The sequence below is a fragment of the Balaenoptera borealis genome, assembly GCF_965194805.1.
Source record: "Balaenoptera borealis genome assembly, chromosome: 1".
In the NCBI taxonomy this organism is placed as follows: Eukaryota; Metazoa; Chordata; class Mammalia; order Artiodactyla; family Balaenopteridae; genus Balaenoptera; species Balaenoptera borealis.
The window spans coordinates 192,604,271-192,619,710 of NC_138860.1; positions in this window are offsets into that span (position 1 = coordinate 192,604,271).

The window sequence follows — 15,440 nt, forward strand, 5'->3', positions numbered from 1 at the left end:
CAGGCCATCAGCGACTCAGCACTCACAGTCCACTGGCCGGTTCCTGGAGCCTTGGCGTCACCTAACTATGCATCCAACCTGGATCCAGAGAAGGGGCGAGAGAGCCCAGACATGCTGCGATGCCAGGCACCTCTCCCAGGAGGCGGGGGGCGGGGGCAGAGGGGAGGGAGAGGTGGTCCGAGGAGAGGGCAGCCAGAGGGCCGGCCAGGGGCCTCACCTGTCTCCAGAGGGATGGGGGACACACTCATGGGCAGTTCAGTCCTCTCTCCTCCTGGACTTGGAAACCTTGGGGCCCCGTCGTGTCCCCTTCTGGGACGATGCATGTGCGTGGTGTGGGCCATGGGCACCCTGCCCACCCTGCACCCTGTCAGAGGCAGCGGAAGTGGACAGACTGGAGAGAGCCCTGGAGCTGGCCTCTGGTCACTGTTGGGCAAGCCCGAGAGGCTCCATCAGCTGCGGCAGGAGAGCGACGGCCTCGCCATGCGTTCCATCCCTTTTGCTTTCATTCTTCTGACTTTGCTCTAAAGGTAACAGGCTTTTGACTGGAAACATTATGGCAATGGACCCTGTAAAGTGACAGAGAAAGACCCCTTCTCACCACCTCCGCCACCGGTGTTTCTCCAAATGTGGCCACGGTCACCACTGGGTCTGAATCTTCCAGATGTTTTCTAGGCACAAGTACCTGTGGAAACACCGGGAAATAGGCTTTTGCTGTAAAATGGATGCAGCCACACGTGCTGTTCTGCCCTCCCCTGGGGAGCATCGCACCCTTGTCCGTGAGCCCGCGGAGCGCGGCCTTGACCTTCTCACGGCCACTCGGTGACTGTCATCCACTTGACCTAATTCATCTGTACAATCTCCACTGACGTTTTTCCATTTAATAATTTTTCAGTTATTGAGGTTTTTCAGATTTTTTTAAACTATCACAAACGAAGCCATGGTTGATATTCCCCGTGTACCCCTCTCCACGTGCTTGGTGTGTCAAGGGCCAGACTCTGACTCAGGACCACGCAGGGAAGTCTGCACACGTTTACAGTGTGGAGGGAGCTACCGGGGTCTGAGGCCCCATTTTTTTAATTTAATTTTTATTTTATATTGGAGTAGAGTTGATTTACAATGTTGTGTTAGTTGCAGGTGTACAGCAAAGTGATTCAGTTATACATACACATGTATTCATTCTTTTTCAGATTCTTTTCCCATATAGGATATTACAGAGTATTAAGTAGAGTTCCCTGTGCTATACAGTAGGTCCTTGTTGTTTATCCGTTTTATATATAGTAGTGTGTATATGTCAATCCCAATCTCCCAATTTATCCCTTCCCCCACCTTCCCCCTTTGGTAACCATAAGTTTGTTTTCTGTGTCTGTGAGTCTGTTTTATAAATAAATTCATCTGTATCATCTTTTCAGATTCAGATTCCACATGTAAGTGATATCATATGGTATTTGTCTTTCTCTGTCTGACTTACTTCACTTAGCATGATAATCTCTAGGTCCATCCATGTTGCTGCAAATGACATTATTTCATTCTTTTTTATGGTTGAGTAATATTCCATTGCATATGTGTATATATATATATATATATATATACATATGCAATGGAATATTACATATATATATATACACACACACACACCACATCTTCTTTATCCATTCATCTGTTGATGGGCATTTAGGAAAATGCTCAAACCAATAAAATCAGAAATGAAAAAGGAGACGTTACAACTGACACCACAGAAATACAAAGGCTCATAAGAGACTACTACAAGCAACTCTATGGCAATAAAATGAACAACCTAGAAGAAATGGACAAATTCTGAGGCCCCATTTTTGAGAGATGATGGAGCAAGTCCTAAAGGGTCTCTCTCCTTGCCAGGTGTTATAAAACATCCATGTGGAAAGTCAGAGGGGGGCGTGGTTAGAATGGCAACACCTGCCATATCCATCTCCTCCTACTGTGACAAAGGACCACAGCCAAGGGCCTTACACAACATACACTTCTTATCTCACAGCTCCATGGGTCTGGAATCTGGGCATGGTTCACCTGGAGCAGTGGCTCGGGGCCCCTCATCAGGTGGCCAGCCAGCTGCCGGCCGGGCTGCGGTCTCATCTGAAGACCGGGCAGAGAGGTGAGGAGGGCTCCGCTTCCCAGCTCACACACGTGGCTGTCGGCAGGCCTCGGTCCCTCGCCACGGGTGTCTTCCCAGGAAGCCTCGCAATGACATGGCAGCCGGCTTCCCTTAGAGCAATCCTGGGTGGGGGAGGGGGGACACCCAGGACAGAAGCACCTTTATAACCTGATCTCGGGAGTGATGTCTCATCACCTCTGCTGCTTCAGAAGCGAGTCAGAAGCGAGTCAGCCCAGTGCCGACCAGGGGATGGTGTTACTAAAGGCACACGTGCCGGGAGATGGGGTCATCGAGGGCCATCTTGGAGGCTGCCTGCCCGGGGCACTGACCAGAGCACCAGGACCGGGGCAGAGGGTCGCCGGCGGGCAGCTCAGACCCCAGCATGGCTTCTCCAGCCTTGGTTTCCTCCGCTCAGCAGGGATGTCGCCTGATGCCTGGCAGCTCAGGGCACTGATGGAGTTTAAGGGGAAAAGGGTGTGCGGCCACCTGGGGAGAGCAGGGGGCACAGATCAGCTGGCGGGAGCACCAGGGCTGGGAGCCGCCTCTTCTGGGCCCCTCCTGGCAGCCTCGCTTACGTAAAACACCGCCGCGGCCACTTCTTATTGCTTCGAAACGCTGTGTCCTGACCTAGGACATCCCCAGGGGACCTAGGGCGCCCCCCCCCCGCCGCCCCAGCCCCTGCATCCACCAGCCGCGCAGGCCTCCCTGGCCCCAGAGCCTCGGAGCTGCCCGCCACACCCCCACCCGTGCGGCCCTCAAAAAAGAGGTCTCCCGCCCCCTGCTGGCGCCCCGCTGGAACCGCCTCGAGATCTGGGACGGTGGCGGGGGAGCGGCAGGGGGCGGGGCCGGCGCTCGGGAACAAAGGAGGCTTGTTAGCTTCATGCAGGCAGGACACTGGGGGGAGGAAAAAAAAAATCAATGTTTGCTAAATAGGAGAAAAAAATCACCCTGCCTCAGTGGGGAAAAGGTTTATTTTCAAGTGTATTAAAGTGATTACCCAGAGGAAAAGCGGAGCAAATGAACAAGCGTGTAGAGTGGTGAGTCGCCCGTTTTCCCAGGGAGCTCGGGAGAGCAGAGTTTGCACGCTGCCCCCCCCCCACCCCGACAAGCCGAACACGGCCAAGCTTTCGGTTTTAAATAGTTTATAACATTTCAGAGGCAGCGTCTAAGTGAGGGCCGTCCCTGGAGAGGCCCTGCAGACCTCTGCATTTAGCCAGTGATAAATAACCCGGAGCACGCAGGGCCCGGAAGGATCCCAGATTTAATTCAAATAATTTAAAATCTAACGTTGAAAGAGCTCTTTGCATTCACGGGCCGTGCGCGTTTCCAGCTGGAGAAAGAAAAGGCTTTGTGTTCTGGTGGGGGCAGGGTGACGGGCTGGAGCCCAAGGTTCGGGGACTAACCTTTTTACCATGTGCTGCTTCCAGCCGGCTAGCCGACATTTTTCATATTGTGAGTGGCATCGGTTCTGAAAGCCAGACGTGGGGGGAACATGGTTTATCCTCTCCATGGAGTTTCGACTCCAGGTGAAAGGATTTTTGTCCACGGCGAGGTTGCTTCCTCGCAAGCCCAGGGCGAGAAGTGGAGGGGCTGCCCGTTCTCCGAGGATGCTCGTCCCTCCCCGACAGCTCGGGTTTCTAGATGGAGGCGTCGTGATGCGGACACGGTCCCCCGCGGCTGCATACCTTCTGGGGCCCCGTAGAGCAGTCTCTATCATGGTGGGGGGCCGGGGCCCATCCAAGGAGGGAGCCCCCAGTTGGCCTCGCCCCCTTCCGGCCTGATCCACACATCAGGAAAGTGGCCGGGGCCACCAGGAGATGGGTCCCGAGAGACTGGAATCGTGGCTGAGACAGGCCGGAGAATCCACGCTCAGTTTTGAAGGATGTGTGAAACTGTGTGTTGTGTCATTGTCACCCCAAGATTCACGGCCACCAAGAACCTCGGAATATGACCACGTTCGGAAATAGCATCTTTGCAGATGCAATCAGATAAGTTAAGATGAGGTCATGTTAGATTAGAATGGGCCCTAGTTGCAATGATTCGTGTCCTTGGAAGAAGCAAAAACAGAGACACACAGGGAGACGGCCAAGTGACAGCAGAAGCAGGGGTGATGTGTCTACAAGCCAAGGACAGCTGGAAACACCAGATGCTGGAGAGGCACAGAGCAGTTAGTCCCTGGAGCCTCCAGAAGGAACCAGCCATGCCCACTCCTGGACTCAGACTTCTGGCCTCCAGACCGCGGGAGAACACGTTTCTGTGGTTTTAAGCCCTCGGCTGTGGTGTTTTATCACAACAGCCCGGAAGATTCACAGGACAACGGTCAGAGGTCTGAGCTGTGTACCTGCAACCAGCATCCATCTGTTGACATTATGTAAACACAGGTGCCGTGATGGGTGACAAAAAGCATCCCCTTTGTGAGCTGCTTCCCTTCCCCGAGCTGCTCTGAGGCAGCGCCGGGTGCCCTGAGCTTGCGGACACACCTCTGCAGCAGCTTTCCCTGCAGCGGCGGAACGTCGGGGGGGATGAAACACACCCAGCAGCTTGCCTTCCTAAAATGACCCATCTCCCCTGTCCTGACTGTTCTTTTTCCTTTTAAGAGGATCTACAGGACCTTCTCTTAAAAGGTACCCAGAAGGCAACCTCTCATGTTCAGCATTCGTTCCCAGCTTGGGCGGCGGAGGCCCTGGAGCATCCTGGAGGAGACGAGGCTGGAGGAGCTCTTGGCACAGGGAGGTGTCCCCCCATCTCAGCCCCAGGCCGCATCTCACTGTCCCCCCCCTGGCGGCCTCAGACTCTGGGCAACTGGCCACAGATCTAGGGTGCCGGGGTCTGGGGACAAGATTTCTGTACAAATAAACACTGCTGGCCTATCAAGAGGGAGACCTTCCAGGGCACTCAGGAGAAGCCTTCCTGGGCAGAGCCAGGATCATGCATCTGAGATGTTGGTGGTGAGTATGGGGGGGTGGAGGTGCCCTCCAACCACCAGGGGTTTCCTGACCCAAGGCCGGGAGAACCGCACCCCCGAGCCCCCTCCTCCAGTGCCTTCTCTGCCTGACTCCTTCCTGGCTGACAACTATCTCAGTGCTCAGGGAACGGCAGTCCCGGTTGGTGGGCACAGCAAAGCATCTGGCCAGGCCCGCTGCCGCAGACGGGGAAGGGTGGTGAAAATGCACGGGATCAGCCGGTGTCGTTGCCGCTTCTGTCCTTCAAGCTGAACAAAATCCACGGCCAGACCGTGTCCAGAGGCCTGAGGCCAGCTGGCCCTGCCCGCTCCCCACACCCACCGTCCTCCAGCTCCTCGGGGTCGAGGGTGCCTCTTCTCCCCAGTTTGGGGAGCATTTCCTCCAAATTTCCAGATGTCCGCACAAAGGCTCGGGGGAGCCCCGCGGACCACCCTCTCCTCCTGTCCTGCCCAACAGGGTAGCCACAGCCTCCTGTGACCGTGGCCGTCGACGAGCTCAGTGCCCCAGGCCACCGGGCAGTAGCCACATGTGGCTGGTAGCTGCCAGGCTGGACATGCCTGTGCAGGCCTGCCCACCAGGGCATGGAGGTCTGTGGGCAGTGATGTCTGGGGCCACGCCCTCCAGGATAACCCCTGAGCTCCCCGCCCGGCGTCCCCCGACGTGACCGGTTAATCAGGGGTGTGCCCGTGTGCGGATTTTTTGACTTTAGCCTCGGTTGGCAGAGGTGGGGTTACCATCTGCCATAGGACTTGCATGTACTAAGGCTTTTTCCTTGTTTATCTGAAATGCAGATTTAAGTGGGCGTCCTGAACTTGTATTTGCAAACCTGGCCACCCCACGTGCGTGCGCCCAGCTCACAGGCATGGGTCCTAAGCTCTCCGGGGTGGGCATGTTCGTGACGGGCGTTTTCCTCGTAGGAACCTCAAACACGCAGCAGCACTGGGTCAAGAGCTCGCCCCATCCCATCGGAAAGAGGCAGACGAGGGAGGAACGTGAGCCTCGGGGAGCCCGGCTGGGGAGAGCTGTGCCCCCCGGGCATCTGTGCCAAAGACATGCCTGGAGCTTTCCAGAAAGGAATTCAACCTAAAAATGGAAACCGGCGCCCCTCCCCCACGCCCCCGCCTGTCTGTCCAGACTCCCAAGAGAGGGACCGCTGGAAAACCAGCGGCAGACACTTCAAACAGTCACACCGCACTCGCCATTCTCACAAGGGCCGGGAGGTAACCATTACCCGTGCTCGGCCCTTATCACCACGTTCCCAAGCAGCTCGGTTAGCCTGAAACAGCCAGACCCAAGAGGCCCGGGAGCTCGGCAGGTGCCAGGAACCCAGGACAGGGTCTGCCGCTCTGGGGAGAGCAATGGTCCCGCCTCCCCCGCCTGTGTGCTTCAGTGGCCGAATCTTCGAGGATGTTGTTTCAAAGATTCAGTGCAGACCCGGCCAGTGTCCCCACCTTGCCCTCCCACTGCACCACGGCATGTACCGAGCCCCTGGCTGAGCAAGCTGGGACCATTCGGCGGGGGGAGTGGGGTGGGCAGGGAGCAAGGTAACAAATACACGTCCAGGTGGTGTCGGAGCCGGGTGCGCGACGTGAAGAATATGAAACAGAGTTCAGGACACATGGGCTGAGGGCTCCACTGAGCCGAGGCCCCAAAGACAAGACAGAGGGCACCATGGGGGAGCTGGCAGCAGAGCACTCCAGCATGGCAAGGGAACAGCATGGGGCGGGCAAAGGCCCTGGGGCAGGAAGGATGTCATCACCCCTAGTTCTCTGCTGACCGTAAAAACTGGCTCTCGGATTCGGGGTGTTTCCCCATCAGCCTTGACCTGGTAAGTAAAGAGGTCCATGCTGGGGGAAGCACCACACCCAATGCCAGCGGATACCGGGGGCGGCCAGGCTTTGGGGTCAGGGCTGGGCTGGGCTGAGGTGGCCAGGAGCCCAGGGCTCAGGTCCCCTCGCCTTCAGCCCCTTCTCTGTTTTGTGCGGCCACAGCCGGGGTCCTCCCCACAGAACGTGGCCAAGTGGCCTGGCCTTCCGAAGACGGAGGCTCCAGGGAAAGCCGTCACCCCCACTGAGAGGCCTGAGGGGCCCCATCTGTAACGGCCAATGTCTCAGCTTTGTCAAGTGGCCCCAACGCCCTGGCTTGGGCCCCCCCACCTGTGGGCAGGGGCCAGGGCTTGTGGGCCTGCCGGGGCTCCTCTCCCAGCCTGGGCGTCAGGCTGGGCTGGAGGGGAGCTGAGCGCCCGATTCACTCTTGCCTCCCGGGAGCCCATGAGCATCTCTGCAGGATGATGGGCAAAGGTGGGGTTTTCTGTAAGTGGAATTCATTTTGGTTGTTCGCTTGGCCTCCTAAGAGTGGATAACTTCTCACAGTGATGGCTCTGAGGTGGACATCCTTGGACATAACGTCTTTGCACAGGGGTGTCATCTGCTCCTTACGATCAAATCCTTGAGGTGGGATTTCTGGGTCAGACTCCCCCTTAACCACCTGTCTGAGTCAGTTCAGGCTGCTTTCTTGCTGTGTCCAGACATAAGAGATGGGGCAGGAGGGAGGGCAGAAGGGAGACAGAAAAATAGAGAGGGTGAGTGCCCTGGTCTCCTCTTCCTCTTATCAGGGCACTAATCCCTTCATGGGGTCCCACCCTCGTGGCCTCATCTAAACCTAGCCACCTCCCAGGGGCTGCACCCCTACTCCCATCACATTGGGAGTTTGGGCTTCGACACTTGAATTTGGAGGACACAGTGCAGCTCGTAGCACAGCGCCAGCTGCAGAGGGATCGAGGCTGTAGCACTGCCCCCTGCAGAGGTGACACTGGAGGACATGGTGAGGGGAGGCTTCCTCAGGCAGAGCTTTGGGTGGAGAGAGAAGTGGCCCAGGGGAGGATCTACACCAACTCGTGGGCAGTGGTGAACGGCTTCACGAGCTGCTCAGAGGACTGGGAGGAAACCAACTAGAAGAGAAGGGACAAGCAGTTCTGGGGAAGAGGCGTTTGGATGGACCTCGAGGAGGGGCCGGAGTCACACGACGATGTCCACCAGGGGCACCGAGCAACCCCGTGGACAGGATTGCTGGACAAGTCCTCAGGCAGCCTCTGTCCTCGGCCATCTCTGTTTTGGGCAGAGCATTCATGGACGAAGTAGGCATGGCAATAGAGTTTGAAGCTACCGTCTGGACTTCTTCTCACTGCAGTTGATGTAATTCTACTATTGCTGTATGTCCAGCTCTCAGCATCAGGGACTGACCCTAAGTCCCTGTCATGACACCACAACATCCCCCGAAGATACCAACCAGCCACTCGGTGGCCAGTTGGTTACATGGAACCATTTCCATGCTGGAAAGTCCAGGGACTCATCCTGATGGATTGTGTTCTACGTATGGGTTTGCTTTTCCTGCACGTGGGATCTCCTCGGGCACCATGACCAAGAACTCAGAGTGTCCGATTCAGTAACAGAGGGTCTTGAACCATGTTGCCTCTGACCATGGACCTACTGGTCCTACCATGCACCACACCATCCAGAACTGGCCAGCCTGGCAGAGGGATGGATGGGCCCCTGTGATGCAGCTCAGAATGATGACATTCTGGAATGTGGAGTGCTATTCCTTCATTCAGGGGTTGCTCCTTAAGCCGGGAACAATTGTATGGTGCTGTAGCCACAACTGGTTGAACACATGGACTTCAGAACCAAATAGACAGCAGGTGGTCCCTCTCACCATCACCCCAAGTGACTCACTTTGGGAATGTGAGCTTCCCATCCTCGCACTTTTGGCTCTGTGGTTCCCAGAAGAACACATTTCCACCAGGGATTACAGTCGTAAGAGTCCCACTGAATTTAGGACAGTTCCCTCTAGTTATTCGTGCCTCATTGTACCAGTAAACCAGCAGACACAAGAGAGCCATTGCCCTGGAAGGAATAATTGATCCTGACCATTGGTGGGGGGGAAGGGGGACTGCTATACAGTGGGGTAGGGAGGAACATGCCTGGCATTCGTATGATCCACTGCGATCATTCATATGAGCTTTGGGACTCCAGTGCCCAGTTTTAACTGTAAATGGGCAAGTACAATAATTATGGCCTTAAAGGGCAGAGTAACCAGGACTTCCAGTGGGTACCCTCAGTAGTCAAGTCAGCTAGACCTGGAGGAGTAGTAGTTCGGGGGAGGACGTCTAGAATAAGGAGATGATGAGTGTCAGTTGTAGTCTTGAGACCCACTGTAGCTGTGGGACTGTTGTTTATCTCACTGACTGTCTTATAACCTTTCCCAGGAATTAAGACCAGGCTCATGGAGAACCTGTGGCTGGATGAGGTGAACTTACTGTGGGAAGGAGGTGACTCTGAGCCTGCAAGGGCGAAATGTAGTAGACCCTATTGGGGCCCCTCTCAGATCCTCAATCAATGGCGCCGTCTCCCCATTGCCTGAGTGCTGGGTGCTAATGGCTTATGTTGCCTCCTTCTGAGAAGTGCTTTCAGGTGCCCTAGAAGTTATGCAACCCCCAGGGGAGAGTCCTGGCCAATGACAGTAGAGTATAAAAGGAGAGACCTTGGTCTCTGCAGCACACTCTATGTTCTGGAGCCCAACCCCTTATGTTGCAGAGACTCTGCTGAGACCACAAGGGACCAGCTCTTTCCCTGCCCTGCTTCTGCCCCTCCCTTGCAGGCTTTTGCTGGTGAACATGTCCCTGATACACACAACTACACCTGGGGTCAGGGGAAGTGGACTCAAGGAAGACACTTGAGCCGACCCTTGCTGCTGGCTGGGCGACTAGAATTTCCCCTATGAAAAATGTGTCAGGAAAAACCATGATAATTCCACTATGCACTCCAGAGTGAGAAAATCCTGTGTTCAAATCCCAGATCTGCAACTTCGTAGCTCTGGGGCCATGAGCAGCTCGCTCCCTTACCCTCTTTAACTTTCATTCTTTGTAAAGTGTGGAGAATAATGGAAACCCCAGGAAACTGAAAGGTTTAAATGATACGGTGCCCATAAAGCACTTAGTAAAACACCTGCACATGGGTCAGCGCTCAGGGCACAGCAGTCACTGATGACACGGCGATGATAACAATGACGGAGACATTTGGTTCTACCACATCAGACTCCACCCTCTCACTGGTCTCTCTAACAATCAGATTTGAGTAAAAACAGGGCCCCAGTCATCTAAATGCCTGGAGCTTAATCCCAGCCACTCTGTGGCTTTCTAAATTTAGAGCTTATAAAATTACTACGTGGTTGGAAAGCAGGGAAAAAGGAGAAAAGTGGAATTGTATGAATATACATATTCAAATGCTGGGGTTGAGGGAGATATGATATTTACGTCCTGATGACTGGGATATTCCCAAGTATTTTTCCTAAGAAAACATCAACCCTCTGGACAATTCCACCACCTATTCAGTCCTTAGTCTACACATCTCTCCCTGCTGGATTTTGAACCCCATTAAGATAGATGCATTCTGGGGCTTCCCTGGTGGTGCAGTGGTTGAGAATCTGCCTGCCGATGCAGGGGACACGGGTTCGAGCCCTGGTCCGGGAAGATCCCACATGCCACGGAGCAACTAAGCCCGCGAGCCACAACTACTGAGCCTGCGCATCTGGAGCCTGTGCTCCGCAACAAGAGAGACCACGATAGTGAGAGGCCCGCGCACCGCGATGAAGAGTGGCCCCCGCTTGACGCAACTGGAGAAAGCCCTCGCACAGAAACGAAGACCCAACACAGCCAAAAATAAATAAATAAATAAATAAATAATTTTTTAAAAAAAGAACTTAAAAAAAAAAAAAAGATAGATGCATTCTTTTCACCAAGGGAGAGTCCTTGGTAATCTAGTAATCACCCTCATTCCCAGCCCATAAAGTTCCCTTATAGAAATAGATCAGCTTCCAGGAGTACCAACTTCATCCTCTCCCAGGGCATCCCCTCTGTCTTAGTCAGTGTTAACTGCTTAGCAGACCACCACAGCCTGGGGGACTTATAAAGAACAGACATTTATTTCTCACAATCTGGAGGCTGGAAGTCCAAGGTCAAAGTGCTGGCAGATTCAGTGTCTGGTGAGGGCTCACCTCCTGGTCAATAGACGGCCATCTTCTTGCTGTGTCCTCATATGGTGGAAGAGATGAGGGAGCTCTCTGTGGTCCCTTTCATAAGGGCACTAATCCCATTTATGAGGGCTCCACCCCCATGACCTAATCACCTCCCAAAGACCTCACCTCCTAGCCTCATCACATTAGGGTTTAGGATTCCAACGTATGGATTTTGGGGACAAACGTTCAGTCCATAACACTCTTCTTCTAACATCTCCTGGCACCTGCTGTAGTGAGCAGACAATCTCCCCACTGAACTTTGGCCTATGAACCTTCCACTATTTCCACTGACAGGGGAGGCTCCTGAGTCCCTAACAATAGTCCTGGAAGCTCTAGACTGCTGCTTCAGGAAAGGTAGGTCCCTTTATGGATACAAAGAGGCTCTGGGACTACAGGAGGCTCCCTTAGTCCTGGCTGTTAGCAGCACCCTAAATAAACACTCCCCTCCCATCACATTAAACACCTCCTGTGAGGCCCACAGGTGGACTTGATGGTCCTGAGGAACGCTGGACCCAGGTCAGACTCTCTCATCTGCATGCAAGATAATCGTACTCACTGTCTTCATCATGGTTCAATGTTTCCTGCTTGTACCTATTGCATTTTGGTAGTTATATGTGTATGTTTATGTGAGCGGTAAAATGCAGAGTGCCCCTTTTTTTCCCTAGGAATATTCCAATCAAGATAACCTGAGAACACTTCTGAATAAAAAATAGCTTAGAAATGCCAGGCAAATATGATACACATCTTTCAAAAGGAGAGCTGAACTTGCAGAAGAGTAATGGAAATTTCCATGACCCAAAATAGTAATTGAGGTGAGCTAACACTGTGGCTGCCTGGGGGCTGGCTCCCAGATGCTGGTCTTGATAGGGGGTTTGAAATGGGCTCCCAGAACAGGGGATGAAGCCCATAGGCACCAAAGGGGAAAGTGTTTGGACTGAGACTTCTGCATGAAGCCGTGGTCCCCATACAATCTCAGTGAAAGGAATGAATATGAACAAAATCCACCTAGCGGCACACAAATATTACAAGAAAGTTTGTCATGCTTTACCTTGACTGAGATGGAAATTTTTAAAATCTGAAGAGAAGCATTTTCAGAATGGTGGAGTAAGGAACTCCAAAACTCTGCTCCTCCATAAAAGCAAGGTGAACACTTGCAAAAATTACCAAAAACAACTTTTTTAGGACTCTAGAAATTCATCTAAGGCCTCCAATAATTTGAAGAGCATTTCTTCAATAAAATGGTTGAATCTTAAGAACAGAGATATTTGTGGCATTTTAACTTGCCCTACCCCATTCCCCTCTCCCAACAGTGTGGTGGCCTAAAAACCAATAGCATGTCAGTAACAATTGCTACAAAAAAACAACAGCCCAATGGGCACTGGTGGGGGAAGTTCCAACAAATTCCTGGGAATCTAGAAATCCACGTACATGTGCAAGGGGGTGCACATGCCCAGGAAAAATCTGAGAAGGCCCTAATCTCTCACCTCCAGCTGAATTTGGGGCTCTGTACAAGGAGGAATTGAAGGCTAAGACAGAGTAGTAACCTGCCTGATGGAGCACTGAAGTGCCCTCATCAAAGTGTGAGAGATTTATTGATCAATGGTATTCAAGGAAATCTCTGTCCAAATATTCATTAACCACTAAGCAAACCAAGCAGAGACTTCAGTGGCCACAAATGACAGAGAATACAGACTTTATAGAATTTGTTCAGGAAAGTCACTAAATAAACAAACAGTAGCAAGAGCAAAAACTCTAGGGTGACAGGACTCTAATTTCCAGAGTTGTCACACTATATTATCTAAAATATTCATTTTTGAATTTTTTTTTTTTTTTTGGTCATGCCACGCAGCTTGTAGGATCTTAGTTCCCCCACCAGGGATTGAGCCCAGGCCCTCGGCAGTGAGAGCGCAGAGTCCTAACCACTGGGCCACCAGGGAATTCCCCAAAATGTTCACTTTTCAACAAAAAATTATGAGACTTGAACAGAAACAGCACAGTGAGGTCAATAAGAGAGAAAAAAAAGAGCAGTCAGTAGAAATTTCCCCTGAGGAAGGCCAAGCATTGGACTTATAGACAAAGATTTATTTTTTTTAATTAATTTATTTTATTTACTTATTTTTGGCTGCGTTGGATCTTCGTTGCTGCACGTGGGCTTTCTCTAGTTGCGGCGAGCGGAGACTACTCTTCATTGCAGTGCGTGGGCTTCTCATTGTGGTGGTTTCTCTTGTTGCGGAGCACAGGCTCTAGGCACACGGGCTTCAGTAGCATCATGAAGCCTCAGTAGTTGTGGCTCACGGGCTCTAGAGCGCAGACTCAGTAGTTGTGACGCACTTGCTTAGTTGCTCCACGGCCTGTGGGATCTTCCTGGACCAGGGCTCGAACCTGTGTCCCCTGGATTGGCAGGCAGATTCTTAACCACTGCACCACCAGGGAAGCCTTAGACAAAGATTTAAATCAGCTACCATAAATATGTTCAAAGAACTAAAGGGAATCATGTCTAGAGAACTAAAGAAAAACATAAGAATGACATCTCACCAAGTAGAGAATGTCAATAAAAAGGTAGAAATTATTTTAAAAATAATTAAAGAGAAATTCTGGGACTTCCCTGGTGGTGCAGTGGTTAAGAATCTGCCTGCCAATGCAGGGGACACGGATTTGATCCCTGGTCTGGGAAGATCCCATATGCCATGGAGCAACTAAGCCCGTGCACCACAACTACTGAGCCTGTGCTCTAGAGCCCACGAGCCATAACTACTGAGCCCACAAGCCACAGCTACTGAGCCAACGTGCCACAACCACTGAAGCCCGCGCACCTAAGCCCATGCTCCGCAACAAGAGAAGCCACCTTAATGAGAAGCTCATGCACCACAACGAAGAGTAGCCCCTGCTCGCCACAACTAGAGAAAGCCCACGTGCAGCAACGAAGACCCAATGCAACCAAAAATTAATTAATTAATTATTTAAAAAAAGAAATTCTGGGGTTGAAATTATAATAACTGAAATGAAAAAAAAATCACTACATGGGCTCAAGAGCAGATTTGAGCAGAAGAAAGAACCAGTGAACTTGAAGTTAGGTAAATTAAGATAATCCATTCTGAAGAACAGAAAGAAAAAGGAATTTAAAAGAATCGATAGAGGCCCAGAGACCTGTGGGATACCATGCAGCATGACAGCATATACATAATGGAAAACCCAGAATGAGAGGGAGAAAGGGGCAGAAAGAAATTTGAAGAAATAATGGCCAAAATTTCCCAAATTTGATGTAAAACTTTATACATCAAAGAGGTTCAGTGAACTCCAAGTAGAACAAACTACAAGAGTTCCGCCCCAAGACACATCATAGTCAAACTACCAAGAGACAGAGGCAGTGTTAAAACAGCAAAAGAAAAGATAACTTCCCATGAGACACTTTAAGTCAGAAGACAGTGAGATCACATATTCAAAGCACTGAAAGAAACATGCTATCATCCAAGAATCTATATCCAGAAAAACTGACTTTGCATGAGACACTTTAAGTCAGAAGGCAGTGGGATCATATACTCAAAGCACTGAAAGAAACATGCTATCATCCAAGAATCTATATCCAGAAAATCTACCCTTCAAAAATGAACAAGAAATTAAGACACTCCAAGATAAACAGAGTGAAACAATTCATCACCAGCAGACCTGCCCTACAAGAAACACTAAAGGAAGTTCTTCAGGTTGAAATGAAAGGACACTAGACAGTATGTTGAATCCACACAAAGAAATGAAAAGTACCTATAAAGAGAACTACAAAGGTAAACATAAAATATGGTATAAATGTATTTTTTGGTTGTAATTATTTTCTTATTCTATTTGATTTAGAAGACAACTGTGTACACAACTGTGTACAACAACACTTATGAAACTGTGCTGATGGGCTAAATATGTATAAAGATGTAATTTTTACAACAATATGGCACAAAATGGGGGAGTGAATAGAGGGAGCTATATAGAAAAGCAAAGTTTGTGTATACTATAGATAATAAATTAAGTTGATATTAATTCTAACTGGCTTACAATCATTTAAGATGTTAATTGTAATCCCCAGAGAAAACACTAAGAAAATATAGTAAAAGAAGCAACAGTAGAAGTAAATTGGCACACAGAAAGCACCTATTTTACACAAAAGAAAGTGGTAATGAAGGAACACGGGAACAAAAATGACATAAGACATATAGAAAACAAACAGCAAAATCAGAGACATAAATTTTACATTATTTGAACTACACTTAATGTAAATGGATTAACTCTTC